This window comes from Canis aureus, chromosome 30 (genome assembly GCF_053574225.1).
Source record: "Canis aureus isolate CA01 chromosome 30, VMU_Caureus_v.1.0, whole genome shotgun sequence".
In the NCBI taxonomy this organism is placed as follows: Eukaryota; Metazoa; Chordata; class Mammalia; order Carnivora; family Canidae; genus Canis; species Canis aureus.
The window spans coordinates 14,862,049-14,889,951 of NC_135640.1; the positions used below are offsets into that span (position 1 = coordinate 14,862,049).

The window sequence follows — 27,903 nt, forward strand, 5'->3', positions numbered from 1 at the left end:
TTTACCTCTGTACCTATTTCTTTTCTTCTCTCTCTCTCTCTCTCTCTCTCTCCTCTCTCTCAGAGTGAAAGAGAGGTGAGAGGGACAGAGGAAGAGAGAGACTCTTAAGCAGGCTCCATGCCCAGCACAGAGCCTGACCTGGGCCTTGATTTCACAACCCTGAGATCATGACGTGAGCCAAAAATCAAGAGTCACATATTTAATGGACTGAACCACTGAGGTGCTCCTGTATCCATTTCTTAAAAGGTTTCTTTAAGGCTCCCTACATATAATACTCCAAGAGTTGTGAGGTGGGATGGGCTAGACTGAACTGTGTCTCCTCAAAATTACTATAATAAGCTCTTAACGGGATCCCTGAGAGGCGCAGTGGTTTGGCGCCTGCCTTAGGCCCAGGGCGTGATCCTGGAGACCTGGGATCGAATCCCACGTCGGGCTCCCGGTGCATGGAGCCTGCTTCTCCCTCTGCCTGTGTCTCTGCCTCTCTCTCTCTCTCTCTCTCTGTGTGACTATCATAAATCAATAAAAAAAATAAAATAAAATAAAAATAAATAAATAAATAAATAAATAAGTTCTTAACCCCTAGTATGACTATATTTGGAGACTGAGTGTTTAGATGTAATTAAGATTAAATTAGGCTATGAGGGTGGGATCCTAATATGATACAATCCATGGCTTTTTATAAAGAGGAAGAAATCTCCCTCTAGACTTTCTCTACACACACACACACACACACACACACACACACACACACACAGAAAAGGCCATGTGAACACAACAAGAAGGCAGATGTTTTCAAGCCAAGGAGCGTGTTCTCACCAGAATCCAGCCATGCTGGTACCATGATCTTGTACTTACAGCCTTCAGAAGTGTGAGAAAGTTAAGTTTCTGTGGCTTAAGCCACACAATCTAGGGTATTTTGATATGACATCCTGAATAGATGAAGATAGATTTTGGTACTGAGAAGTGTGGAGCTGCTTCAACAAAAAAACTGAAAATGAGGAAGCAACTTTGGAACTGGGAACTGGGTGGATGCTGGAAATGTTCTAAGGAGCGTGCTAGAAATATGAATTCTAAAGGTGATTCTGGTATGATCTCAGGTAGAAATAAGGAACTTATTACTGGAAACTTGAGGAAAGTGACTTTCGCTATAAACTGATAAAGAACTTCACTGCACTGTCTTGTAGTTTATTGTGGAAGTTAGAACTTGCAAACATTGAAATTCGATGTTTAGTTGAGGAAATTTCTAAGTCAAGCTTGGTACCTCCTGGCTGCTTCTAGTAAAATGTGGAAGAAGAGAAATGATTAGGCAAAAAGGAACCTACCCTTAAAGATTTGGAAATTTCTTAGTGTATCCATATTGGAGAAAGAGAGGGCGAGAGAGCATTTGTGAAGAAAATACTGTGAGTATAAGAGAATGCCTGGACTATCACTTGCTAAAGAATTTATAGGATTATACCAAGAGAAATGCTGCCAGCTGGAACCTGAGGGGGTGGAGACAGAATGAGGGCTTCTTGGAATTGAAAGGACAGGATGAGAGTGCTATTCAGTTGTAAATAAGCTCTATTATATAAGAGAGAGAAATGCCCCTGAAGGTGATTCAGAGATTGTGAGGACTACATACTTGGTTTCAACTGGCCAGATGGCCTCTGTCCTGGGGACTGGACCCTAAACCTCCTCACCCCCCAGCTAGGGCCTTGGGAGTAATGTTGCCAGCCCAGTAGGCCTGAAAGGCAGACCATCAAACCAAAGAGGGTTATTCTTGAGTTTTAAGGTCTAATGGAACTTGCCCTGTTATGTTTTGCACTTGCTTGAGACCTATCTCCTCTTTCTTTTTTACAGTTTATCGCTTTTGGACTTGGAATGTCTAATTAGTATTTGTCCCTACATTGTGTTTTGGAAGAAATAACTTGTCTGGTTTCACAGATTCACAACTAGAGAGGAATTTTGCCTCCAGATAAATCACATGTCCAATCCCATATCCGATTTATATACTTAGATGAGACTTTAAAGTTTGGATGTTAGAGTTGATAGTGAAATGAGTTAAGACTCTCGGGATTGCTAGGGTAGAATGAATGTATTTTGCATATGAGAAAAATATGAATGGAGGGCATCAGGGTGTAATATTATGAACTGAATGCTCACCCAAAATCCATATGTTGAAGGTCTAATCCTCAATGTGACTGTATAGAGATAGGGTTTTTAAGAGCTAATTAAGGATAAATGAGGTCATAAGGAGTGAGGGCCATCTACAAGCCAGGAAGAGACCTGTCAACAGAACTTGATCATGCTGGCCCCTGAATCTTAGACTTCTAGCCACCAGAACTATGCTAAAATACATTTTTTTGTTGTTTAAGCCACCCAATCTATGGTTATTTTGTTATGGCAGCTGGATCTGACTCAGAAGGCAGATATTTATAGAATATCTACTGTGTGTCATAGAACTTTTGAAGATACAAAGTAGAAAATGGTGGTTAAAAACAAAACAAAGTAAACAAACCCATCTCATGAATTATTTCCTACTAGAAGTAAAAAGGCTCTAAAGAGTTGTGTATCAACTACTAGTTCCTATTTATTATTTTCCCCCACCTCATCATTCTAATAGATAAATGACAGATAGATAGATGATAGATAGATTTTTTTTTTCTCTTGACTGATTAGTATTCCAGAACTTTGTATGGCCTTGGAGCACAGAATATAAAATCACTTAGGCTTGGTTTCTGACCTAGCAGCATATTATACTGAAGTAAAAATAAATTCAGGTGTATATTGTTTGCATATGATTTAGATTACTATCCCAGATTTGACCAGAGCTAAAATATTTTTGAGAAAAACCTTTAGGCTAACATTAAACTCATGCAGAGAAACTTCATAATCACATTTCCCATTCACTGCTACTGCTATTAGAAGCTCTAACTTTCAAATACTAATAAAATAATTATATTTTATGTTAATGTTCATATAAAATATTTATGTAATTTGGGAGTCTTAGAAACCATGGAAAATGTTCAGGTTTTTTCACTTCTGTAGAAAATGTAAAATATCTTCTCAGGATTTGGAAAAATGTTTTTCTAAATTTGAATGTCTTAAGAAATGATAGCATCTAGTAGGAATCCCATTTATTAACATTTAGAGCATCAAATAGCAACTATTTGTAGTTTGATTAGGTCAAATTTATTTTTCTGGAAGAAAACGTCAGCAATTTCTAATTGCAGTGAAATAATAAGAATTTTGTAAATTTTACTTGTTGCATGCAATTATTCTGGCTAGGGTCTTATTCCATGGAATACTTAGGCATTTATTTTTGCAGAGTTGAAATTAAGGTAAAGAAATACAGATGATCTTTACAAACCAGAAAAGGCAAGGAATGGATCCATCACTAGACTCTCTAGAAGAAATGCAACTTTGCTGACACCCTGATTTTAGCACTTTAAAACCTATTTTGGACCTCTGACCTCCAGAATGGACTAAATTTCTACTCTCTTAAACCACTAAGATTGTAGTAATTTGCTATAGCAGCAATAGGAAACTAATACACTCTACATTGCAAGGAAAGGATTCTCACATTAAATCATTTAACAAGTCACAGAAAGATTCTCTTATATAGGTAACATCTCTATCGAGTGTTCACATGGAGTCAGGTGATATGTGTTCTTGTCTGAGCTCTGTCACTGACTAGCTAAGTAACTTTAGGAAGTCATTTCACCTGTCTGGACCATGTGCCCTCTTCTTTGCATCAATTATTAAGCAATTAAACAAAATCATCATCATCTCAAATTTTCTTTACCAATTCCATATCCTTTCAAGGCTTTTCCCATTCTTCTTTTTAAATTTCAATGGACTTTAATTTTGGTTGTCTGAATTATGGTAAAATAAGTTCATTAATAGTGTGTGTGTGTGTTTGAAAAAAGCATCATTAGCTTCTATTCCTGGGCCTTCGACATGAACTTCTGCGATGGGTTGTGGAAGAAGTGGAGGTAGACTAGCATCTCCACTGGTTTGAGACTCAGAGTAGGAAGACACTCTTGGCTTTGAACACCTGACTTCAAACAAAACCATGCTAACCCAACCTCTGGAACTTCTTATATAGTTTGAGAATGCACCCTCAGGATTTCTTAAGAATATTTCTGGGCAATAATGAATTACTAATTTATTTATTTATTTATTTATTTATTTATTTATTTTTTATTTTTTATTTTTTATTTTTTTTTGAATTACTAATTTAAAGAGAAAAAAGAGTCAAGAAATCTGATGGCAGCATGATCAGTTATTTCATCTACTAACTTGTAGTTTGGCCTTAAAATCTGATTCTTAATGGTGAGATGAAGTGTAGGCAGACAAAAACAGAGTTAATGGCTCTTGGAAGTCAGTTTTTTTTTTTTTTTATTGGTCTGAAAACAAACAACCAACTTCTACATAGAATGTTTAATCTGAAGCTTTTGTTTAACCTAATGGCACTTAAATTGCTTTTCTCAAATTCCCAAGGTGACTTATCTTCTCAGTCAATCAAATGTGGCTGGCCCACTAATGTGCTCTCCTCTCTAACTTGGGGGTCTCAGAGAAACTGACATTCTTTAGCTAACTTCTGTTATGCTTCTGTTTGGTTCTTTCTCCATTCTATTTATTCAGCTAGTGCCATTCTCAGTTCCAAGGCCACCAGGGTCAATAACCAAATTAGGAGGAGACCAAAGCCAGCCATTTTGGGTGGTAAACTTCAGAATACTCGTTGTGCCTCTGACAAATAGGAAGAAGTAATGAAGAGAGAAACTCTTCTCTAGCATTGGCTGCTCTTATGCCAAATGAGCAAATTTTATGAGAAAGCTTTCAGAACAAAGTGTATATTCAAAGTATGTGCTACTGCTATTTTTCGATTCTTACAATTTATGGAATTGACAGTGCAAGACAATCTATGGAAGCCAGAAGTGTCACAAATTTCCAGAAAGCAAACTGTTAAGTTCATTCTCTAATTTGCAAAACATTTTAGAAGAAAAAATTGGAATTTCAAACATAAAGTTTGTTTGCTGACTATACAAGATTTGCTGTTTCTAAAATGCTGTGATCTCAGGAGTCTGTATCGATTCCTGACACTACATAAAAAAATAAAATAATTCCCATGGTTTACAAGTCATTCAATACACCCTTATTCCGGTTCTGAAATAATTAAAATATTTATGAAGCTTTTTCCCTTGCCCTAGAGCCCGTGAACTTTGCCTTAGAAGAGGCTTAAATATTGACTGATCCATTGTAATGTGACATTTATTAACCTATGTAATGTTTAATGTGCACTAAAAGTAATCTTGGTTTAACATACTCTTCTGAAGAACAAAAAATTTTGGGTTGGATATTTTTTAGTTAAGTAAGAGTTAATAATACAAGATTTGTTTATCTTATAAAAGATATTTAAAGCATTAAAATTCATACAAATTCTTTATATGAACACAGCAGCATACTCCTCTTATATTACAGTCTTGAAATTGTCAACATCTAACAGTATTTAGGACTTTCATGCTGCTATTGTTCATTTTGATATAATGAATGCAATTTTTTTTTCCTGCACAGACACATTGATGACTCTGGCCTACATAAATATAAAATACTTAACAGATGCAGTGGAAAACAACAGAAGAAAGCAAGGAGAAGTCTTAACAGTAAATGTATGTATTTTGTAGAAGCAGAAATATACAAAATCCCAAATCTTAGATCTACAAGTGTATTTTTTTAAGATAATTTTTTTAAAGATTTTATTTATTTGTTCATGATACACACACACACACACACACACACACAGAAAGAGAGAGAGAGAGAGACAAAGACAGAGAGACAGAGGGGCAGAGGGAGAAGCAGACTCCACACGGGAAGCCTGACGTGGGACTCAATCCCGGGTCTCCAGGATCACGCCCTGGGCTGAAGGCGGCGCTAACCGCTGAGCCACCCGGGCTGCCCAAGTGTAAGTATTTTTAATGCAAACAAACCTGGTTTAAAGATGCATCTAATTCTAATTTAAAACTTGGAGAAAATATATGAAAAAAATGTCCTGATGTCATAGGATTTCTTACCAAAACTTACACAGATTGTGGTCTTATTGATTATAAGTTTCATAAATTCGCAAAGAGATAGACTATTAAATTCTCTTCTTAGAATGCAATAAATTATTTGAAAATATTTTAAGAATTTAAAAGTATTAACTTTGGGCAATGTATACATTTCTTTCTAAATGCAGAGTTCTTTAATTTGTAAAGACTGAAATGAAAATAAAAAAGGTTTTAATATGCAAATAAAACCGCAAAAAAAAAAAAACAACCCTAAAATGTTTTTTCCTGAGTGTTAGGATTATGAATAATTTGTAGTTTCACTGCATTTTCTATATTTTTTCAGTGTTTAACGAATATCTGAGTTCCTTCTGTAATTAAAATTTTCTGGTGACTCTACCAACCTCCTATTAGAATCATAAGTTAAGTGTTTCCGGTAAGAACACCCTAACTTCTGGTCTGCAATATAAATAAGAAAAAAAATCACAGGAACCCTTCAGTTAGGCAGAGTTTCCTGCTCAATTTATAATACTTTTTTTGTATTATGTTTCTAAAATTTAAGAGATACAATCTTGGTAGAATAAAAGAAAAAATCAAAAGTTGTTATTCTCTGTTGGTGACTTGATTAATATTTCAGTGACATTTATGACAAATCTCCAGGTGTTACAGTTTTCCGAGTTTAGAGCTTTCATTAAAAAAAAGAACCAAAGAAAATTTTTTTAAAAATGATGAAGACTTACTGCTGAGCGCCAGCCCTGTCATTACTTCCACCAGGTTTATATCCTTACAGCCATCTGCAGCCACATCCCTTCCCTGCTAATTACAGCCATGGTCAGCCCAATTTTGATAGAACCAAAGGCTGGTCTCTTCAGATCTACTGTTGTCACAGTCAGCCAGACACAGACTTTCCATGAAACAAGTTGGCTGCCATTCATAGTCACAAATCTCTAAATAATAGGTAACAGTCATGAATCTGTTTCTCAGCTCCCAATTTCCATGAAAAAAATATGATATCTTATAGAGTCCACATATAGAAAAAAGATTTTCATATAGAAAATCTTACAGATTTTCCTAAAGTGAGTCAGTGATTGCTTAAATTTTTAGCTAACTGGTTATTTTTCAAAGACAAAATCCTGTCTTAAGTTAGGTAAACCACAAAGTACAGAGGAATTGAAAATGAAACTAAAGTCTATAGTTATCTAGAGAATTCAAAATAGTGGCTGAGGACCAAAGATTTAGAGAAAACAGTCCCTGAGACGAGCTTATCACCACATGACCCAGTACAAAAGTAGATTAAGTCATATATCATTTTAAACTCCAAAACTACTGAATAAGTCTAATGCCTTCATCATCGTTGTTGGTCTTTATGGGTATAAGGCTACATAGCCTGATGAAGTAAATCTGTTATTTAGCACTCTCTATATATTCTGTTCTACTCTACAAACATTCCTGAGTTAATTTCATAATTCCCATAGTTAATCAAATAAAAACTAAATAACTAAATATATTTTATGATCTAATTTTATTTCTTTGTGTGTTGAATGAGGGAGCAATTGGCAGAGTTCCTTTAATGTTTCCTTATTTAAAAGCCAAAAGAAATTTATCTCCTACACTCTGTCTCTAAAATAGGGGAAAAAGAAAGAAGAAAGAAAGAAAGAAAGAAAGAAAGAAAGAAAGAAAGAAAGAAAGAAAGAAAAGAAAAGAAAGAAAGAAAGAAAGAAACAGACAAATGGAAAAGACAGGTAATTGGGGGATTTGACAAGATGTAGAGAAGGGAAGCTGGGTTATAATTAGCTAAATTTTTTTGACTCAGTATGTGGACACTTGAAATATTGTGTATTTATGTCATTTTACCTTATCTTTGATTACTGATATTTTGCAAACTAGACAAGTTTCATTTTTCTGCTATATAAAGTATCTGCTATTTAACTTATGTATTTCTCCTAATTTAGGGATATAAAGAGAGATTATAGTTTATTTAATATAAGAAGTTAAGTTGATTTGTTGGTATATTTAATTTACTAAGTATTTATTGAATGTCAGATACTGTCCTAGAGCCTGGGTAAAAAGATGAATGAGACATGCTGTCTAGGGATTCATAGTCCAGTGAGAAACTATAGTTAAGTGCAGAGATATCCCTCCTTGGATTTACACTGGAGATAATCTCCAAAATTAAGCTCATACACATCATGGGAACTTGGATTTTCTAGACAATTGGAAGATCATCTGAATACATGTTTCTAAATAACAGTCTTGATGGACTATAGGAGAATCATTTGGAAAACATTAAAAAAAGAGAGATTACTAAGGTCCATATTATGTCTGTTACATCAGACTATAAAGGTGGGTTGAGAATTTATAATTTAAAAAATGTCCCAGGTTGGTTTTTTTTATTTTTTTTATTTTATTTTTTATTTTTTGGTAGGCTCCATGCAAGGCAGGGAGAGGTAGGGGTCGGCTTGAACTCAAAACACTGTGATCAAGACCGGAGCTGAGATCAAAAGTCAGATTACTAACCGACTAAACCACCAGGTGCCCCCCCCAAAATGCCCTCCAGTAATTCTGATGAAAGTCAAGTTCATGAATGACTGCAAGGTTCAAAATCTTTTGGGCAAGCATATATCCAAAGAAGTCAATCATTTGTGGCATGAGGCCATACAACTATTATTTCTACTGTTTTCACATAGCGGTCATATTGCTGAATCAGAAAATTATTCCAAATATTATTCTGTCATGCACCAAACAGAAGAAATACATGTTAGCACAATACAAGTTATTTTTCTGACAGCTTTTGGAATTCATGCTACTCTATGTTGCAAAATCAGTGCATGATTTTAGATCTTTCATAAGCATAATATGATATTTAAGGACTATGTGTCTTTTTTGTTTGTCTGTTTCTTTACTGTTTCTTACTGTGTATCCAACAGGGAGTTTTATCCCTTGTGTCCTATCATCTTTTATGCCTCAGAGACAAGTTTCTGTATAAACAAGGATAGGAAAGTGGGGTTTGACATTAGTTTAGTGATATTATCTATTTTAAATCCTGTTCACTGTTTAACCCACACAAATTCCCTGAATTTGTTCAGTCTGAAAGAATTTCTATCAAAAACAATTAAATTCACCATTTGTGTCCATTAAAAATTACTATCTTCTTTCCTTCATTATAATATTCATTAGCCTTTGTCACAGCCATCAGTAACACCCTTAAGAAAATATTTTTTCTTGCCAAATATATATGCATGGATGTGTCTTTGATAGTGTCATTAAATATGTATGTCTCTAAAAATACCTTCAACAAATATAATTTTTTTTTTGTAGATAACAGCTTACAGGCATATTTTAGGAACAATTTTGCCCCCAATCTCTCTGCACTAGGCTAAACTCACTCCTAATGTGTTTCTGGGAATATTGCAAAAGCCAAATATCTCTTTGATTTAAAGCACTGCCAAAGCTCCAGAAACTTACAGATTGTAGAAGAAACCAATACTGCCTTGGCACTTGGGGGTCATCACACCATATTTCTCCAGCCTGCGGAATCGGAAACAATACTCATCCAGATGGGTTGAAGTTCCTCCTACATCGGAGGAACTCCTAATTCAATAGGTCTTACAAGATTGGGTAGGTTATATGATATTTGAGTGATTTAAAAAAATGTCTTTAAGAGTTTAATGAATTAATTAGAAGAAAGTATTAAGTGTGTCATAATTATTTGGGATTGGGCATGAAGACTGAGTGGGAGGAAGAGAATTAAGATTGTTAAGAACACTTCTAAATTAGAATCAACCAAACTGAAACCAATTCACAAAAGTTGCAATGCACTCTTTGCTCCTAACATATTGTCAGAAGTATAAGTAGCCCTTGCAAGTAGCAAATTTGATTATGCAGTGACTATTTTTTCAGTATGAATGAAGGCAATGTAATATATTATTTTTAAGGACTCTTTTAGCTCTGATATTCTCAGTTTCTATGGTAAAATAAATGATATTTTAAAAAAGTGATCAATATCGACTAGTCACACAAATATTCCCCAAACACTATAAACATTTGTTGCCCCCTCCAAAAAAATTATTTAAGTTCCTTACAATGTGTGTGTGCAAATCTACATCCTTGCTAGTGTAGAGGCAGTGTAGAGGACGTTGAGTACCTGGGTTTGAATCCTAATTCTGTGGCTTATGTCACTTTCAGCAAGGTATATGAGTTCCCTGTGCTTCAGTTTCTTCATCTACATAAATAGCATAATGATTTCTATTTCATAGGGTTTGGAGAGGTTTAAATGAGTTCAAGAATGTAAAGCACTGAGGAAGAAAAAGATTGAGCACAGAATGTTTATTGAGTGTTACTATCTTTGCTCTGACTTCTTTTTTTTGCGCATCTCTCTCTTTTCTCTCTTTCAAACTAAAATACTCTAGGTAGAATTCAAAGTTTTCACATAGTCATATATTACTGCTAGACAGAATTATTCCTAATATTATTTAGTGATACACCTGAAAGAGGAAATACACAGTAGCACACTACATACTATTCATTGGACAAATGTGAATTTAGTTCTTATTACCCTATGGTGCAAAAACAAAGCGTGATTTTCCATGTTTCATTAAGCATAATGTGCCATTTAAAGACTATCTTGATAATGATAATACCATTACCATTGTTAATCTATTATTGTTGTAAAATATAATATGAATCCTGTTATTTCCTATTGAGTTTTTTTGGCTGAGATTTTTTATTCACTTTACTCTGTGATTTATTTTTATGATTTATTTATTTATTTTATAGAGAGAGGATGCAAGTGGGGAGACAAGAGAGTATCTTAAGTAGACTTCCCATTGAATGTGAAGCCCAAAGATGTGGGCTTCACAAGAACAAACAAGAACTACATATGCTTAGGGGAAGCAAAAATTCATAAATTAGGGAAGTTGCAAAAGAGAACCCATGTTGAATATGAAAAATGGTTGTAATTTACAATATAGAAATATATATTTCTTTTGCTATATCTGAAAGTTGGTTATATCTACCTTTATACCCTCTTCCTATAAAATGTATACTGTTATATGCATAGAATACTCCTAAAATAGAACTGAATGCATATTGTTTGATAATTTATAATGAAGAAAATTAGTTTGTATGGGGGTGGAGTGGGAAGGGGATGATATTGTCAAGCCGCTAATGCCATGAAAAAGCATCACCTTTGGGTAGTAAGAGGGAGGGCAGAGTGTGTCAAGCAGAGTCCCTGGCATGAATTACATACCTGATATTTCTGATCATTTGCTTTAGGTATTACTGGCAGCCCTAGTGTCATGTCTAAACTCCATGGAGAAAGCAAGGTTCTCTCTTTTTGAAAGCATTTTACCTTTCCCTTTTTCATACAGTGAGTTAAATTTTCCCCAAAATATAAGTTTCAAGGACAGAATCAGCAAATGTTTTCCCCTAAATAAACCTTTCTTTTATTTTTAGAATTTCTTTCTAATTTGAAACACTTTACAAGACTGAAGCTGCTAATGCGTTCCACTGGAAATTGATGTTAACATTTTCTATTAAAAGAAATATAATGAATCCTCAAGTATATCCTGGATACCTTTCTGTCCCATTGAACAGCATTAAATAAAATGTTCCCCAAAATTGAGCTTCAGTAATCATGCCCTCTTAAAATTTAAGTTTCAATGGGCTAAATTTTTCTTAAATCCAAGCTAAGATGAACACAAACAAATAAAGCAAAAGAAGCAAAATTAATGTGTGACATTCTACAATGCACATAAACCTCTCATATAAAATGGTCTTATCTGGAAGATGATCCCTGAGCCTGTTTGCCTCAGGAGCACACACAACTCAACAGCCTGAGCCTGCTATCTGTATAATGTATAAATGCCCGATTAACCTATATTTCTTACTAAAGTAAGAAATGGATGCCTTATGACAGCCCAAATGACAAGTTTTTCACTGAACAGGATTTCCCTGGAGAACAAAGGTTAAACTGATAGTCCATTATATGCCATTTCCTACCGTCTTACAAAATAACAGTAATTTAGGCCAGTGTTAATACTCTTCAACATATAAACACTTAATAAATGTCTGTTGAATTGAACCAAAGCCCTCCTTCCTTTCCTTGCTTAAATATAAGTGGTGGTCATGCTTTTCAGTTAAAATGTAGCTACTGTCTGGTTGTGAGACAGTACATTATATATTCCAAGTCACTTAGTGACTTTACCCTGGTAAGTCACTAGAAATGGCTGAACAATTAACATATAGTTCATTAAATGAGTAAGATCAGGCCCTTGAGTAAATCCCAGGGCACTGAAAGTAGTGGTTGAGATGTGCAGGTGCGTCTACTTATAGCTAGTGTGGATTATGAAAATTATCCTACTTTTCTCTTATTCATCCTGATTACACATAAACAATCACTCTCGTTCTTCATTTGTTTTTTATTTGCCAAAAATAAAATAACTCGTAGATCTATGGCAGGAAAGATTCATGTATGGTTTCAGGTTTAAACCATAAGATACTATTTGAGAATTAAATGTAAAGAAGAAATATAGATGAAATACTTAAAATGGCTAACTAACAAAGATGGTCCTCAATATTTCTCTGATCACAGAGTCTTGGATAGTGCTACATTTATCACTATTAGTTCCCAAATGAATTAATTTTGTTTTATGGTAAATTAATAAAAGTAACTTTTTGGCATATAATTGAGGTTTGTCAGCAATAATATTTTTAAATAATAATTATATTTAGAATTCTAAACTTGGAGTAAAAATAAGCACAAAATAATGTTTAAACAGCCTAAGTTTTATGGCAAAGGCCTTATGTGATTGATAACATAATCATGGCAAATATAAGTAGTGTTCTTCTAAATACTTTGTTTTATCTTCAAAATATGAAGTTAAATAATTATTATAAAGCTAAACCTTATGTGCATTCCTTCTTGTCTCTTCTTTCTTTCTTTCCTGCTTTTAAAAGTAGTTGAAGCTGCTTACCCATATGGAGCAGTAAAAATACATAGAATATTCCTTACCACTTTGAATCTGGATGTTCTTTGAAAAACTCATGGACTTCTCTTTCTTTGATCAAATCAAATGGAGTGAAACATGCACCCTCAAGACAGTTTTTAGGTAGGAAAAGATCAAATAAAAGCAATTACACTATAATTTGGCTGGTAAGCCTTGAAATAAGGAGCCTATTGAGAAGCGCTTTCATACTCCAACTCCTGCATAAGTAGCCCAATTTTTATGTTTAAATTAATATAATCATACTGAAGTACCTACTAAAATTCACACTAGCTATAATTGATCCTAAAATTCTACCTGCAGGAATAAAATGTCTCTTAATTCAAAATGTAATATAGCATTTGAATGAAAAATGAATTAGATTAGCCCTGCTTGAAATAATCTGGGTATGTATAGCTGGATATTCCTTATAGCTCTTAAAATTTCATTCTATACCTATAAACAAGTTTGTCTATCTACGATGGGCCAGCCTAACCAATACTAGTGACAAAAATATCAGTGACCCCTATTTGATAATCTGGAATAATATAGAAAGTTCGGTGTAATAAGTCTGGTTATATTACCTTAGTGATCTGATCTCTACCCTTAAGCAACCTAGACTATGGTAGACCATAGAAGATTAACTCAAGATTTATGTGTCAGAGAATATGTGCTCTGCCTAGTGAGAGCAGTGGTACTCAATGCATGGTCCACGGACCAACGATTGTCCACAAATTGTTTGTTACCAGTTCACAGTGTGTTAGGCACAAAACTTGAGAGTAGGCATTGATAGCAATTTAATAGTTATTTGCTGCTGCTGATTCTAACAATAATTGAAGAACTGGGGGGCTCCTGACTGGCTCAGTTGGTAGAGCATGCAACTCTTGATCTTGGGTCATGAGTTTGAGCCCCATACTGGGTGTAGAGATTACTTAAAAATAAATAAATAGTCAAATGTTTAAGGATATCTGCATCTGCAGCAGATTGATCACAAAAAAATAATTTATATGGCTTTGCCTTTTTAATTATCTATACTTCATTTGATTGTACTATACAAAATATTGGGCCAAAACAAAATGTAAAAAGAAAAACAAATTCACAAAAAATGGTGTGGATGATATGCTTGCCTATACTTTTGGATATATATTTTAAAATGAAAAGAAAAAGCACAGGGTAGAACTAGCATATTCTCCAGGGAAAATAAACTTCATTCTTGACATTTTTAATGACAGCTCAATTGCTCAATAATTTAAATTCTGATTTTCTTCCATTCCAACAGTGCTTTCAATTTAGCTATGCTAAATCTATTAGTTAGACAAGTATCATATTGTGCATTATTAAAATTTGTCTTGACCTTCAAAAACTGCAAGGTAGTTCACATTGTTATTTGCCATTTCTAGTTATTTTAGTGCAAGTCTATTCTTAGGTTGTTTTTACAACACGGATGGAAAACAGTATTTCAGAAGTTTAGATCATTATAAAGATTGATTTTAATTGTTTATGTTTATATATACATACACACATTTTTGATAATCTATTTAGCTAATTGTTAAGAAAGAAAACATTTTGGGGGGCTGCAGATATCAAAGTGAAACACAAATCACTATCAAAGGATAGACAAACTGCTTTTTGTGTATGGCAAATTGCTGCTCATATGTGAAGACCTGCATGTACCTACACACATACAGTGACAAAATTTTTTGATGAATGTCAAAATAGAGGCACACACTGGGAGTAAGAAATGCTATGATGTCAAGTTGAGTTTCTGGCAATTCTACCTTAGAGACATAATGGATGAGAAAAAATGGAACATGGCATATGAAATACAGAGACTAAGAGATTCTTGTGATTAGTTCTGTGATGTCTGTGGAATAATTTTCCTATTCATCAAGATAAAGTGAAGGAAGTTTGGTACCTTAACTGATATTCTGGAGCAAAACGATTGAAGTGAGAAATTATTCAATCTCCTTTCTTTCATACAGTGAGGAATATTTTACTGAAAATATAAATCAAGAAAAATATCCTTAATATTATAAAACAACAATCAAATTTGTAAACTCAAGAAACTGCAGATGTGTAGCCATCAAATAAAACATATTGTGAATGACAGAGTTCCTCTATTTGTCTTAAGCATTTACATTTTTTTAAATCCATGACCCAGATCCTATTAAATAAGTGAGCCCATTCTGGAGAAGGATTCTATTCAACTCAGTAGAATGACAAGTAGTAGATTACTGCACCAGGGGACTGCACTGGGCCCTTGGGAAATGTGCTCTCACCTGGAAACATGCATTCTTTTGTACTAGAAACATTTACATTTCATGACAGAATTTCTTAAGTCTCATCAGGATTATTTTCATTTTGAGAACAAAAATCTTGTTAAACATTAAGAAAAGACAATTTAGTAAAAGGTAATTTAACTATATTCTTCAAGTATAGATTGAAATATCCTAAAGTTTTGTGTTCTTCTTGCTTGAAACATTGCTTGGTGGAGGTAGGTATTTTCTTTACAGGCATAACATGCATTATTATAATACTTATATATAATAATATATTTAACTTCAGATATTTAACAGCTCAACAAACCTTTACTGAGTACCCACTTATACTGTAGACAAACAGAAGCCCAACAGTTACCCATGGCATTCACAGTCATAGAGGGAAAAATATATATAAAATGCCTCTTACAAGACAACAGATTAAGTTCTGCAGTAGAATGTATGATGTATACAGATGCAGTGATCTATGGGGGATGAAGATGAAGGAGAGCAACTCAACCTGATTTAAAACAACAACAACAAAACTGGGAAAGTAATATCTGAGCTGAATCTTGAAGAACATTAAAAAAAAAAACTAGCAAAAAACTAATAGGAAAGTAATGTCTGAGCTGGATTTTGAAGGACATAAAAGGGGAGGAAAAAATTTCATGATCTTTTGACATAGCATGTACAAACCCACAAAGACAAATAAATGAACAGCAACCTCAAGAGATTGCAAATAATTTGATGTGGCTGCAAGACAAAGTACAAAGACTGTTGGGAGTGAAGTTTATATAATTAGGCTGATGTTCATTACTGAGTACAATTTTTGCCCTTTCTAACAAAATTGCAAATATTATAGTGTGGGATAGGTTAAGGAAGAATTTGAGATGAGAGTTTCAATGATAAGGTGTGTGTTCTAGAAAGTTGAATCTATCAGCAATGTGGAGACCAAATTTTATAGCATTTGCCTTTTTGGAATGATGACATTAAACTAGGTCAGTGACAATGGCAATGGAGAAGAGGAAAAATATGGGAAACTATTAAAATTATAATTTATAAGATAATAGATATTGGAGACCACTCATTAAATCACCAAAAAGATAAACATATCAAATGATGGGTTTGTTAATTAACTAGGTGAGGGGAGTCTTTAAACACATATACAAAGTATGTGTATAATCACCATGATATACACTTTAAACGTGTTACAATTTTATGTGTCAATTATAATTCAATAAAGTTGAAATTAGAAAAGCGAAAACACTATTCTCCTCTTCTATGTCAATTTTTAGATGAAAACCAGGCCACCTAGAATAGACATCATTCCCAAGCTTTCTCTGTGGTTGCATTTAACCACATGACTACATTCTGGCTAATGGGATATAAGAGAAAGTCAGGGAATAATTCCTACCTACAGGATGGAAAGCTTGCTTGTTTTGTTTGTTTGTTTGTTAAATCTCTTCCTTTTAATTGCTGCCGAAACTACAAGCATGATTGCTGAACTCATCTGCTTCCTTGAAGTCTCTTTTTTAGGAAGAGGAAACAGTGACTGACAAGAATCGAGTTTCTGGAGATATAAAAAACAAATTAATGATAATACTTAAGCCATTTCTACTCAAGGTCTATGTTTCACTTGTAATAAAACTTCCTAATGATAATACCAATTAGAAGTGGAGGCAAGGAGAAAAAGCAAGTAGGGATTTCTAGCTTCGATGATTACCAACCTTAATAAGTGAGCTAAAATTCATATTCCGAGGGAAGATACTGACATTGGATTTAGGAATTTTGGCTTAAAAATACCATAGTGATTTTAAAAGGTAGTGGTTTAGTAAGTGGTAACCAGACTAAGTCACCAATCTGGAATTCATGGGAACGGCTGAAAATAAAGATTTGAGTTGCATAAAAAATATGTGCAGTGGACATGTAGCCTTGACAATAGATATTACGGCTTTAGAGACCACTCAGAGGACATAAGAGAGCTGAGAGAAGAGCTGTAGGGAGATCCAATGTGTAGGTTCTGAATGAAAGAAGAGAGGCAGAGCAAGAGGAAAATAAGCAATAGTGATGATGGTGGTGCTGGTGGTCCTGGCAGTAGTAACAATAGTAGTAATCAAATTGTTTCCTAGGTCATTACTAGATGTTGGGCACTGCCATGAGCACCTTACATGTATTAACACTTTCAATACTCAAAACAACCCTATTAGGTAGTACCTAAAATCACAAGTTAAATACTATTGTTACCCTCATTTTAAAGGAAACAGGCACAAAGAAGTTAGGTGAATTGCCCAGTATTAGTCGGTGGTGGGATCCATTAGCCTGGCTCTGGTGCCCTTCCTCTTGACTCTTCTGTCCTACTTTCTCAAGGTAGATGGAGATGTCCAAAGGGTTTTGAAGAAACTCTTAGTGCTATCATGGCGGAGAAAGGGTGAGGATTCAAAAATGATGAAGTTGTTGGCTCTTACTAATATTATAGAGAAGTCAGGGGAAGAGGGAAAGAAAGGACTCAATTTGAAATTTTGGAAGTCACCAGTAATTTGGTCGAGAACTCTGTTAGTGGAATGATGGGTCAAAGTTTGATATGGATGGGCTGATGAGAAAGTTCATGCCTTCCTTTCATCAGACACACATTAATTAAGTGCTGTTTTAAAAAAGTAAATGAGGCAATGGAGAGAAAGGGCACACCATTCATCCATGCATTAAAAGTGAGGGGCTGTGAGAAAAAAAAGATAGGGACAAAGACATTTAAAAAGTTTGTTGTTAGATCACAGAGACTTAAGTATGATTTATCATACGTAGTAAAGAAGTCATTATACTGAAAACATGGAAGAAAGATGGAAAACTAATGGGCCAAGTTGTAAGAAAAGAGGCCAGACGATGGCGTCAATGGGTTATGTGTCAGGATTAGCCTGAGGCACATGAATGTGAATTTCCTCATGTTACAGGAGTAGTACAAAATAAAGACTACCCCAAAGTAATGCATTCTTACATATGTTCTGAGAACAAAGAAAAGGAACAAAACCAAAAAAGACCCAGAGGACAGCATGCACCATAAAAATAGTATGGGGATAATTATCATTAAGCTTGGTTTTAAGCATTAGCTTGGCCACAAATTCATGGACAGAACTCTTGTTTAGAATTCTGATCCCTCAATTTTCTTATTTGTGAGTGGCCCTACTGAAATAATATTTTTGCATAAAAATGGCAATAAAAAGCCTCTGAGAAAAGAATATGCTCCGTGTATTTATTATCATCAAGGGAAACATGAAGACATGGCGTTGTGAGAAAAATACCAGGTGTCAGTCAGCTATGCCACATCCATGCAGTGTCCTTGAAAGCAAATCATGCAGCCACATGGGATCTTTATCACTTCTTTCATAAAATAAGGATAATTGTCCTTAGATCAAACACTTGCTTGAGGATCAAACTAAAGGACTCACACAATTTTTTTTTTTATAATATAAATCACTACACAAAGGCAAGCAATTCTTTTGGGAATCATGAAATAGCATTTGTAACACAAGATAATAACAGCACAACAAATGATGGATAGCATTTATGTCCAAATATCTCAGTGGTGGTCAGAGGTAGACTTGCCACAGATGTCACATCTGGTTTCCTTCTTGTTCTGATGAGTCACACTTAATTTTAAACAGCAAGGGAGTTCTGTGAACAAAGGAAGTGGTCTAGGGAATCATGACACTGCTGGACAGAGAATGGTTAACTTCCATATGCTATCCCACAGAACAAGGAGAAGATGCGTGGCCACCACTGGTGGGGGAGGGAAAAGATGTTGCCTGAGATTGTTTCTGCCTAGTTATGGGAAATCTTTGTGCTTTCCCCATGTGGTCTCTGCCACATCCTCATGGACCCCCATGGTGAGGCTCTCGGGAGAGATGAATAGAAACAGGCCAGGGCAGGAAGGCAGACAGAATGTAGGAGAGGAAGTGGTGAGGTACCAGCGACAAGGAGGAGGGAAAGATTGGGGTAGGAGGGGAGGAAGCAGAGCTCTGGGGAGGCAGGAATCATCAGACGGTACTGCTGTACACACTCTACCTGGGCTGGGATATGGAGGGGTGAGCCCAGAGCAGAACAGTAGAAACGTCACTCAGCAAAATAGTCCATGTGGACTATTCACAATGACATTTCACTTCTGTATGTGTCTAAAACTTCAGAATATCTAATATTCAAGACTTAAAAATCTATTGCACACAAAGACTTAAAAGTTTTGTATATTCACTATCTTGATAATAATGACCTTTCCCCCTTTGAAAGCCATGTATTCTTTGGCCAGAATTTCTTTTCTCTCTGCTATCACGGGCCTTTATCACTTGACCTCTCTTTGCTCTTACCTCACAAAGCAGATGCTCATTGCTCATGGAGTCAACCCGTTTTTATGCAACTGATGCCCAAATTCAAAATTTGGAACTCAGAACCTCATTCACACCATGGAATCTTGTTTTTAATGGCCTATATATTTTCCTTGATTTTTACTGACCTCTACCTATACCCGTTTTTTCCAAAAATCCCATCATGCTTCATGAGACAAATGCCTCTCCTTTCCTCACTCCAATTACACTGACACTGTGCTTTTTATCTTCAGGAGAGAAATTGTGGGATTATCAAGGCCTGCATTCAACATTCTTCTCACTGCTTAACAACATTAACACCATACATACGTGGGCTCTTTCTTATTCCACATATGAGCTACTGTAACAGCTTAAATGCATTCTCTTTTTTTCCTTAATCATTGTTTGCGTTGTGTCACCTTCCCATTCTAAACACTGTAATAGTTCTTAGCAGGTCTTCTACAACTTTACTTTCGATATCAAATCTTCTCATTACTCATGACATGGTTGGAAATTAATTTTTTTTATTTGCTCATGAGAGACACACAGAGAGAGGCAGAGACACAGGCAGAGGGAGAAGCAGGCTCCACTCAGGGAGCCCAACGTGGGACCTAAAACTGGGACCCCAGGATCACACTCTGAGCCAAAGGCAGATGCTCAACCACTGAGCCACCCAGGCGCCCAGGAAATTAATGTTTTAAAAAAGTATTTACTAAAAAAAAAAAAAAAAAAAGTATTTACTGAGTTTCTGTTCCCTGTTGGCACTCTGATAAGGGAAATAAGTGGCACAGTCCTGTTCTCTCCAGGAGTTTAAGATCTACATTGATGTAGATGAACAGTACAGCTCGTGCTATGCTAGAAGTATGCAAATAGTATAATGGGAATCTTGAGAATGAGGACTTAATAGAAACTTGGGCCACAAAGGAAAATTTTCAAAAGAAGTGGAAGAATGAGCTGAGTCCTAAAAGACAAATAGGAATTATTGGTGGGAAAGATAAGAGATGAAGATATTTTAGGCATGAGGATCAGTAGCTTGAGGATACATGGATATTTTTAAGGAACACTAAATTGCTTTTTTTATGGTTCAAGTAAAATGTATAGCTATAAAACAAAAGAAGTAGGCTGGGGTCAAATTATGAGCGACCTTGTGGACAAGTCTAAGAAATATTCATTTTATGCTGAAAGCAATGGGAAGCTGTCAGAAGATTTTAGTTAAGATAATGAGTTTTGTGGTCATATTTGTGTTTTGGAAAATGCCTAGCAACAGAGTTGAAACCCTCGGAAGGAATGATACTGAAGTAGAGAAAATAAGTTTAGAAGTTTGGGTCTCTCACAAAGTCTTGGGAAAACTTACCACTAACAACCCCCACTACCACCACCACAGGGAGAAAAAAACACTTGTTCACAATCAATGCGGAAACCCAATGGGCCAACAAAATTATTTTTGGTAGTGAAGATGGATTAAAATAAAAAAAAAACATTTCAAAATATGTGTCTACTTTGCAAAACATAGAAATCAGCATTTCATAAGTGAGTAAAAATAAATCCTTTGAATTCAGTAACAGGCTAGGGAAATGCCCTCTAATTCCCATGGTTTTCTCTTCTAATCTGTTAGATATTTTTCTTTTCTATTTTATTTATAGATAATTAAGAATAGAGATTCATTAATTTACTGTTACGTTATACTCAGCTTTTCAATAAAAAAAATGGAGCTGGGGATTACAGATTCTACTTCATAAGAGGATTTTAAAAATAAATTCTTAGTTTTTAACTCCTTGCATATAATATAAACCACATGTAAACAACACTATGCAGAACCAAGATTAAAGAAAATACTTGCTATGTTGAATTGCTGAATGAGTATGTTGTTCTGAACACTCCTTCCCTATTTAATTTCTGCAATCTGTCTGCCAGTACAGGCTTCTTAATCATTTGCTGTACTGTGTTTTCATCTAGAAGACTTCTGTGTATTTTATAGAAGACCAATAGATAGCCAGCACCATATTTAAATATAGTGTGGTAGATCAGTATCATCATTTTCTAAAAACTTGTTAGAAATAAAAAAATATTGAGCCCAACCCAATTCTTAGAGAATAAGAATCTCAAGGGTTATGGCTCAGAAACCTGAATTTTAGCAAGCTTTCCAGATAAGTCTTATGTATCTTTAATTTAAGAAGAACTGTGGTAAAGGATCAATACAAAAGCAGAATAATCTAAAGGAAGTTAATTAAAATATTAAGTTTGCTGCTGTGAATATCTCAAGTTTTAACAGATAATCACAAATATCCACTAAAATTGTACCAAATCTGTATCGGCTCTGGTTGAACCAACTGTGTCTTCTTATTCATGTAACAATGATCTACAGGAAATATACCCCACTAAGTTTAAGTTACCTACTCATGAGACTCCTACGTCAACAGAGATCTGATGAGCTCGTACAACAGGGGATACTAGTGCATTCAATAGAGTGTACATTCGGGATAAGAAATGGAAGGTCCTCAGAACGGACGTATTTTTTAATGTAAATTACCCAATAAAACACAAAAGTATAGTATTTTCAGTGAGTGTGAGAATAATTGTTAGTCACATTTTTTATCTTGGTTATATCAAATATTCTTATTTTATAAATTACTTGTTTGATACTGGCGATTACAATAACTTAACCAGTGGTGTAATGTGCAGAAACCGATTAGAATGCATTACGAATTAAGAAACAAAGCATTTCTTTTTCTTGATGGAAATCAAATAAAAATGTCAAACTGCTGCAATCAGACATCCTAGATATGAATATTCATTGGCAACTGTTCATGGCAGATTTATGAATTCTTTCACCTGCTGTTAGGAGGAAAAAGGAAAACATTAAATTGTCAAATAAAGCTATTAACATAAGCTAAGAGAAAAAATATATACACAGATGGATGCTGATCTTGGAATTATGCAATCTTATAAAAAAAAGACCTATTTCTTTTATATTGTGAAAACATTACTTTTATGCATGCAGATTGCAAAGGTCTGAGATTTGAACTCCGTATCCATGAGCAGCCCCCTGTCCTATGGCTCATGGAGGACAGTGAAACCAACATCTATCACCTTGTCATGGGAAAGCCACATGTAAAGATACTCATTAACAATCTAAGTCATACTTAGAACGTCTGCCTCATTCCTTTAGCAACATCTATATCAACAGCCCCACACACTGAACTATTTTGCCCTCAAGAAAAGCTTTTGATTAAATTAGAGGATATAATTTAAATGGATGATAACAAACTACTTCAGTGGATTTGTTTGCAAGGTTTAGTAATGAGAAACCATATAAAATGTTTGTTTAGGCATGTTGGGTTACTTATTTAACCATGTGTGAATTTCAGTTAATTTGTGGAACACGGTTCTCATGAGCATTTTTAGTGCTTCCTGATTGTTACCAGGGTTGGAATTCTACAAAAACATAACATTTCCTGGAGCACTTCAGCATTTTCATTTATAGGCAAGGAAAGGAGGCACAGAAGCAATAAAAACTACACTTCAAATATTTCATTATTTTTTCATATACAATTTGATTCTTGTTTGGTTCAGATATTTTTTGGCTTATCTTTTAGACTCCTTTCAGGTTATTATCTCTGACATAGTCTTTTAAATAGCTATATAATTTTTTCCCCTTTTAGTTTATAGTTTAAATAAATACATATTTAACACTAATGGGCTCTTTCATGTTAATTGAATAAAATAGTAATGGAACTCTTAGGCCAAGAAGACTTGGGTTGTATTACACCCAATAATCATAAGATTTCAAACAAATATTTAGCAAAGCAATCATGGCATTTTTTCTACAAGACAAGCATTTGAAGAGAATTGCAGAGATCTGAACGTTACTTTTCCTCAACTATGCCAGCAAGTTAAACTAGAAGTCATCTGAATGTATTCCCAACACATTGATTTGGTTGACAAAACCAAAGTAAATGGTGTTGAATCCTTAAAAGTTTGCATTATCACATTTATACATTGTTGGTGGAAGTGTAAATTAATGTTGTCTATGGAGAAGAATTTGCTAACATTTGCTATGGGGGATAATTCATCCAACATATAAAAATTAAATATGCATACACTATTTATGCCAGCAATTCCATTTCAAGGAATTGAACATATAAAAGTTTTCTACATTCAGAAGTATTCATTGCATCATAGTTTGCAGCAGCAAATGATTGAAAGCAATCTAAATGTCTATTAATAGGAGACAGATTAAATAAATCATCGTTAACTCACACAATGGATTATTTGAAGACATTAGAAGAATAAGGTAGTTCTAAATTTACTAATATGGACTGATCTTTAACGTGTATTTTTAAATTAAAACAGTAAGCTACAAAATGTGTACAATATACTCTAATTTTAATGTAAGATACAGAGAGAGATTTGAATCTATTTTTCTGTTTATCCATTTATCTGTGCATCTGTCTGGGATATGCAAGAGACTCAAAGCAATGATTGTCTCTACTCAGTGAGTGGGGTAGGAATACACATACTTTTCATTCTAAATCTTTTTGCATTTTAAAAATATTTATGATGTGAATGTACTCAGTACATTATGATATTTATGATGTGAATGTACTAAGTAAATTTAAGAAATAAAAATTTAATTGTAAATGATTCATTTATAAAAGTATGCCACAACATGAAAAGGTATGGATTAGGGTAGTCATAGAATAAACAACCATATCCTAAAGATTAAAACATTGTGCATTAGGAACAGTTAGGGATATCCTTCCTGTGGCCTTTTCTTATTTATTTTTTTATCCAATCAGTAATACTTCTATCTTAAAATTTTACAGATGATGCTACACTTTTAGATTTGATTATGTTATAGGTCTTCTCCTCCCAAGATTGCACACATGCAAACAGCCACAAATTTGCAATAGATTCAGGGGACTTATTTATTGTATCCATTCCAATGCTATCCATGGATCCCTAATGCTCCATGAATCTTGAGACAACAAGCCTTTATTTAAATAATGACATAAGTATAGAAACTAAGTATCATTCATTTTCATTCTCAAATCATATATGAAAAATGACTCATATCACTTTGAGTAAGACCTCAAAAATAATTTACATGTGTTAAATTGAAATTTGTGATTATAATCTAAGCCCAACTAACTTCTGAAAAACAATACATTTACAGTCCCAAATGGCCATCTTACCAACATTTTTTTAGTCATTTTGTATTTTGGCAGCATTTTCATCATCACTGAAAAACTAAAAAATACAAGCCTGAGAGAGGGAAAAATACCTCAATAATAAGAAATTGTTATTATAGCCCAAGAGTTAAAGAATAACAATATAGAGATTGTGTGGTTTTAAAAAGATTGCTTGATACTAGTTTAAAGGGTGTGAGGCCTGATGTTATTTTAAGATATAAATTTCTCTCTCTCTCTTACATATATGTATATATATCCAGAAATAAACCTAAAAGAGTAGTCACTAAGCTAGTATGTCTTTGAATGCACACGATTCCTTAACAATTACTCTAAATTGTTTAAATAACATATTTCCCGGGAAACATCTGATGTTGTTTTTATGTACATGTATATGGACTTCTTTTAGTATTATATTTACAATAATCAATACATTTTTAAAATAATAATAGTGAGTACAACATCACTGCTAAGTACACAGGTAAAGCACATAGAGGATGTATTTACTAATGAAATTTTGTAGTTACTACAACATAATGAAAGATATTTAATCACATCGTATATATGTTATTCTTAATACAGTATCACTATTCTTTCAGATTGGGGCTTTGAATATGGAGGTTTCCATTAGTTATTTTTATGGGTTTGTTTGAGCTTCTCATTTTCTCTTAAAACATTTGAAAAGTAGCATAACATCTCTTTCCTGTGACCTCTTCTGACAAATTAAATATTCAACAACCCTGAAGCATTCATTACCCTTGAGATGACATCATGATCTCAACAACACTCCTTTAGGCAAATCAACATAATTACCACACATCTAGAACATACAGAGATTCTTCTTAGACAAGGCAGTAAGAGCCTCTGCTATTAAGAGGTCAAAATTAGGTTTAAATGGCACAGGTCGTAGATTCAGCACTTTACTTAATATCTGGGTAATAAATATAGGTTCCCCTTAATTAATAAATGCAGAAAGACAAAGCTATGAAATCTACATTTATAGAATATTATGGGAAAGAATATTCTATAACATCAGTTTTGGATATCAAAGCATTGACCAAAATACCTTTCCCCCTCAGTTTTTTAAAGGAACAAAGGTAGCTGATATATAAACTGAAGCACCTCCTAATTAGTGTCCCATTTAAGGAGACAAAGGGATATGTTCACTCACTGTTGATGGAGTTTTATTGGCTTATCTGATTATACAGCTAGACATCTTAACTCAGGTCTTATTTGTAGTGGATCCAGATATCCTAATGATACCCTAATGAGTATCTGAAAACAACAATAAGAACAGCAGCAGTATTCACAAACAAACCCTTATACAGAATTTGTTATGTGCCAAGAACTATTCTACTTGTGTTTTTAGATTTTTTAGTTTATTTATTTCCTTACAGCGACTTCATGATGGGGGTAATATAATAATTATTTTTCAAATAAGCTTTATTTATTTATTTAATTATATTTTTTTAAATGATTTTATTTATTTATTCACGAGAGACAGAGAAAGAGAGAGGCAGAGACACAGGCAGAGAGAGAAGCAGGCTCCATGCAGGCTCCATGCAGGGAGCCTGATGTAGGACTTGATCCCCGTCTCCAGGATCATGGCCCGGACTGCAGGTGGCGCTAAACCGCTGCGCCACCAGGGCTGCCCAGATTTATTTATTTTGAGAGAGAAAGAGAAAATGAGTGAGTGAGAGGAGAGGCAAAGGGATAAGGAGAGAGAATTTCAAGCAGACTCCCTGCTGGGCATCTCAATACCCTGAGATCCTGACCAGAGCTGAAATTGAGAATCAGTTTCACTGAGGTGAGGAGGAATTTACTTATCTTCTCAAGGTCACAGAGCTTGTGGGGAATTTAAATCCAAACAAAGGAAATTTAAAGCTCTTTTAAATATAGTGATTATAAGACTATATTTAAAGTGGTGTTATTTGACTATTTTATGATTTTACTCTACAGTTTTTCTTTCTATTAATTTAAGTCTAATCAATATCTCAACTTCCTTGACCTGTTTCTATTTAAATGCTTCTAAGGTCTTTAACAGTCAGCTCTTCTGACTAATTTTCAGATTTCCTATCTACCATGAAGCCTTCCCTGAAAACTTATTTATAAGTGACTTTAAAGTATGTGACTGAAAATACTCACTTGATATCATTTATGCCCAATTACATGTTCACATATTACTGAAATTTTTAGGTATTATTTCTTCGTCAGGGTTAGTTGTCTAATTTAATTTTTTTTTATGATTCCAAGCAGCTCTATCCAGTATAATTTTCTTCATGATGGGAATATTCTATAATTGTACCAGGCAATACAGTCTGCACTAAATACATGATGGCTATTGAACACTTGATGTGGCTAGAGAGATGGACAATTTAATTTTTATTTTATTGAATTTTAATTAATTTAAATTTAAAGTTAGTCACATGTGGCTAGTAGCTGCTTATTAATAATGTACATCTATAGTGATATATGAAGAGTACATATTTAATAAATTCTGTGGAATAAATGAATAAGTGAATGAATGCACACACAAAACTTTTCAGGTACTTAAGAAATAACCATCTGCACCTAAATTTTCATTTTCAAAAGTATGACAGACCATTTATGGGAGCAAGCCTTCTAGAGATTTATAATAGTAGAATCATAAAGTTGGCTTAGAAAATCTAGGGCAGCCCGGGTGGCTCAGCGGTTCAGTGCCGTCTTCAGCCCAGGGCGTGATCCTGGAGACCTGGGATCGAGTCCCACATCTGGCTCCCTGCATGGAGCCTGCTTCTCCCTCTTCCTCTCTCTCTCTCTCATGAATAAATAAATAAAATCTAAAAAAAAAAAAAATCTAGATCACTCAGCCATCCAAACCCTTATTTGATAGATAATAGACAAGGTAAGACAAGTTTCCTTTTTTCAGAGCTAGATTGTGAAGAATCAAGGACTGGAGCTCAGGTACTTTTGTTCTTTGGGCAGTAATATTTGCCATAATTAAAATTTTATGAGTAATTAACCTCTGTATATAATCTCCCCATGAGGTTGTAAGCTTAGTCTATTGTTCTGTTTTGGAGTTGCCTGGGTGTAGGGAGACCCTGAGGCAAGGATTAGAA

General features: G+C 34.4%; 1 protein-coding gene and 1 long non-coding RNA gene across 14 annotated transcripts in view; both read right to left on the reverse strand.

Annotated features, from left to right (window-relative positions):
• Positions 1-27,903, reverse strand: part of ROBO2 (roundabout guidance receptor 2) — a 1,635,852-nt gene that overhangs the window by 729,066 nt on the left and 878,883 nt on the right. The gene's annotated exons all lie outside the window — the stretch shown is intronic.
• LOC144301737 (uncharacterized) overlaps positions 1-27,903 on the reverse strand; it is a 139,499-nt gene that overhangs the window by 86,648 nt on the left and 24,948 nt on the right. The window contains exon 1 of one of the 2 annotated variants that reach the window (XR_013368505.1): positions 14,925-15,013. The exons of the other annotated variant lie outside the window; for it this stretch is intronic. This is a non-coding gene — a long non-coding RNA (uncharacterized LOC144301737). Of the gene's footprint in view, positions 1-14,924; positions 15,014-27,903 lie in introns of those variants that run through there. 2 annotated transcript variants of the gene reach the window in all.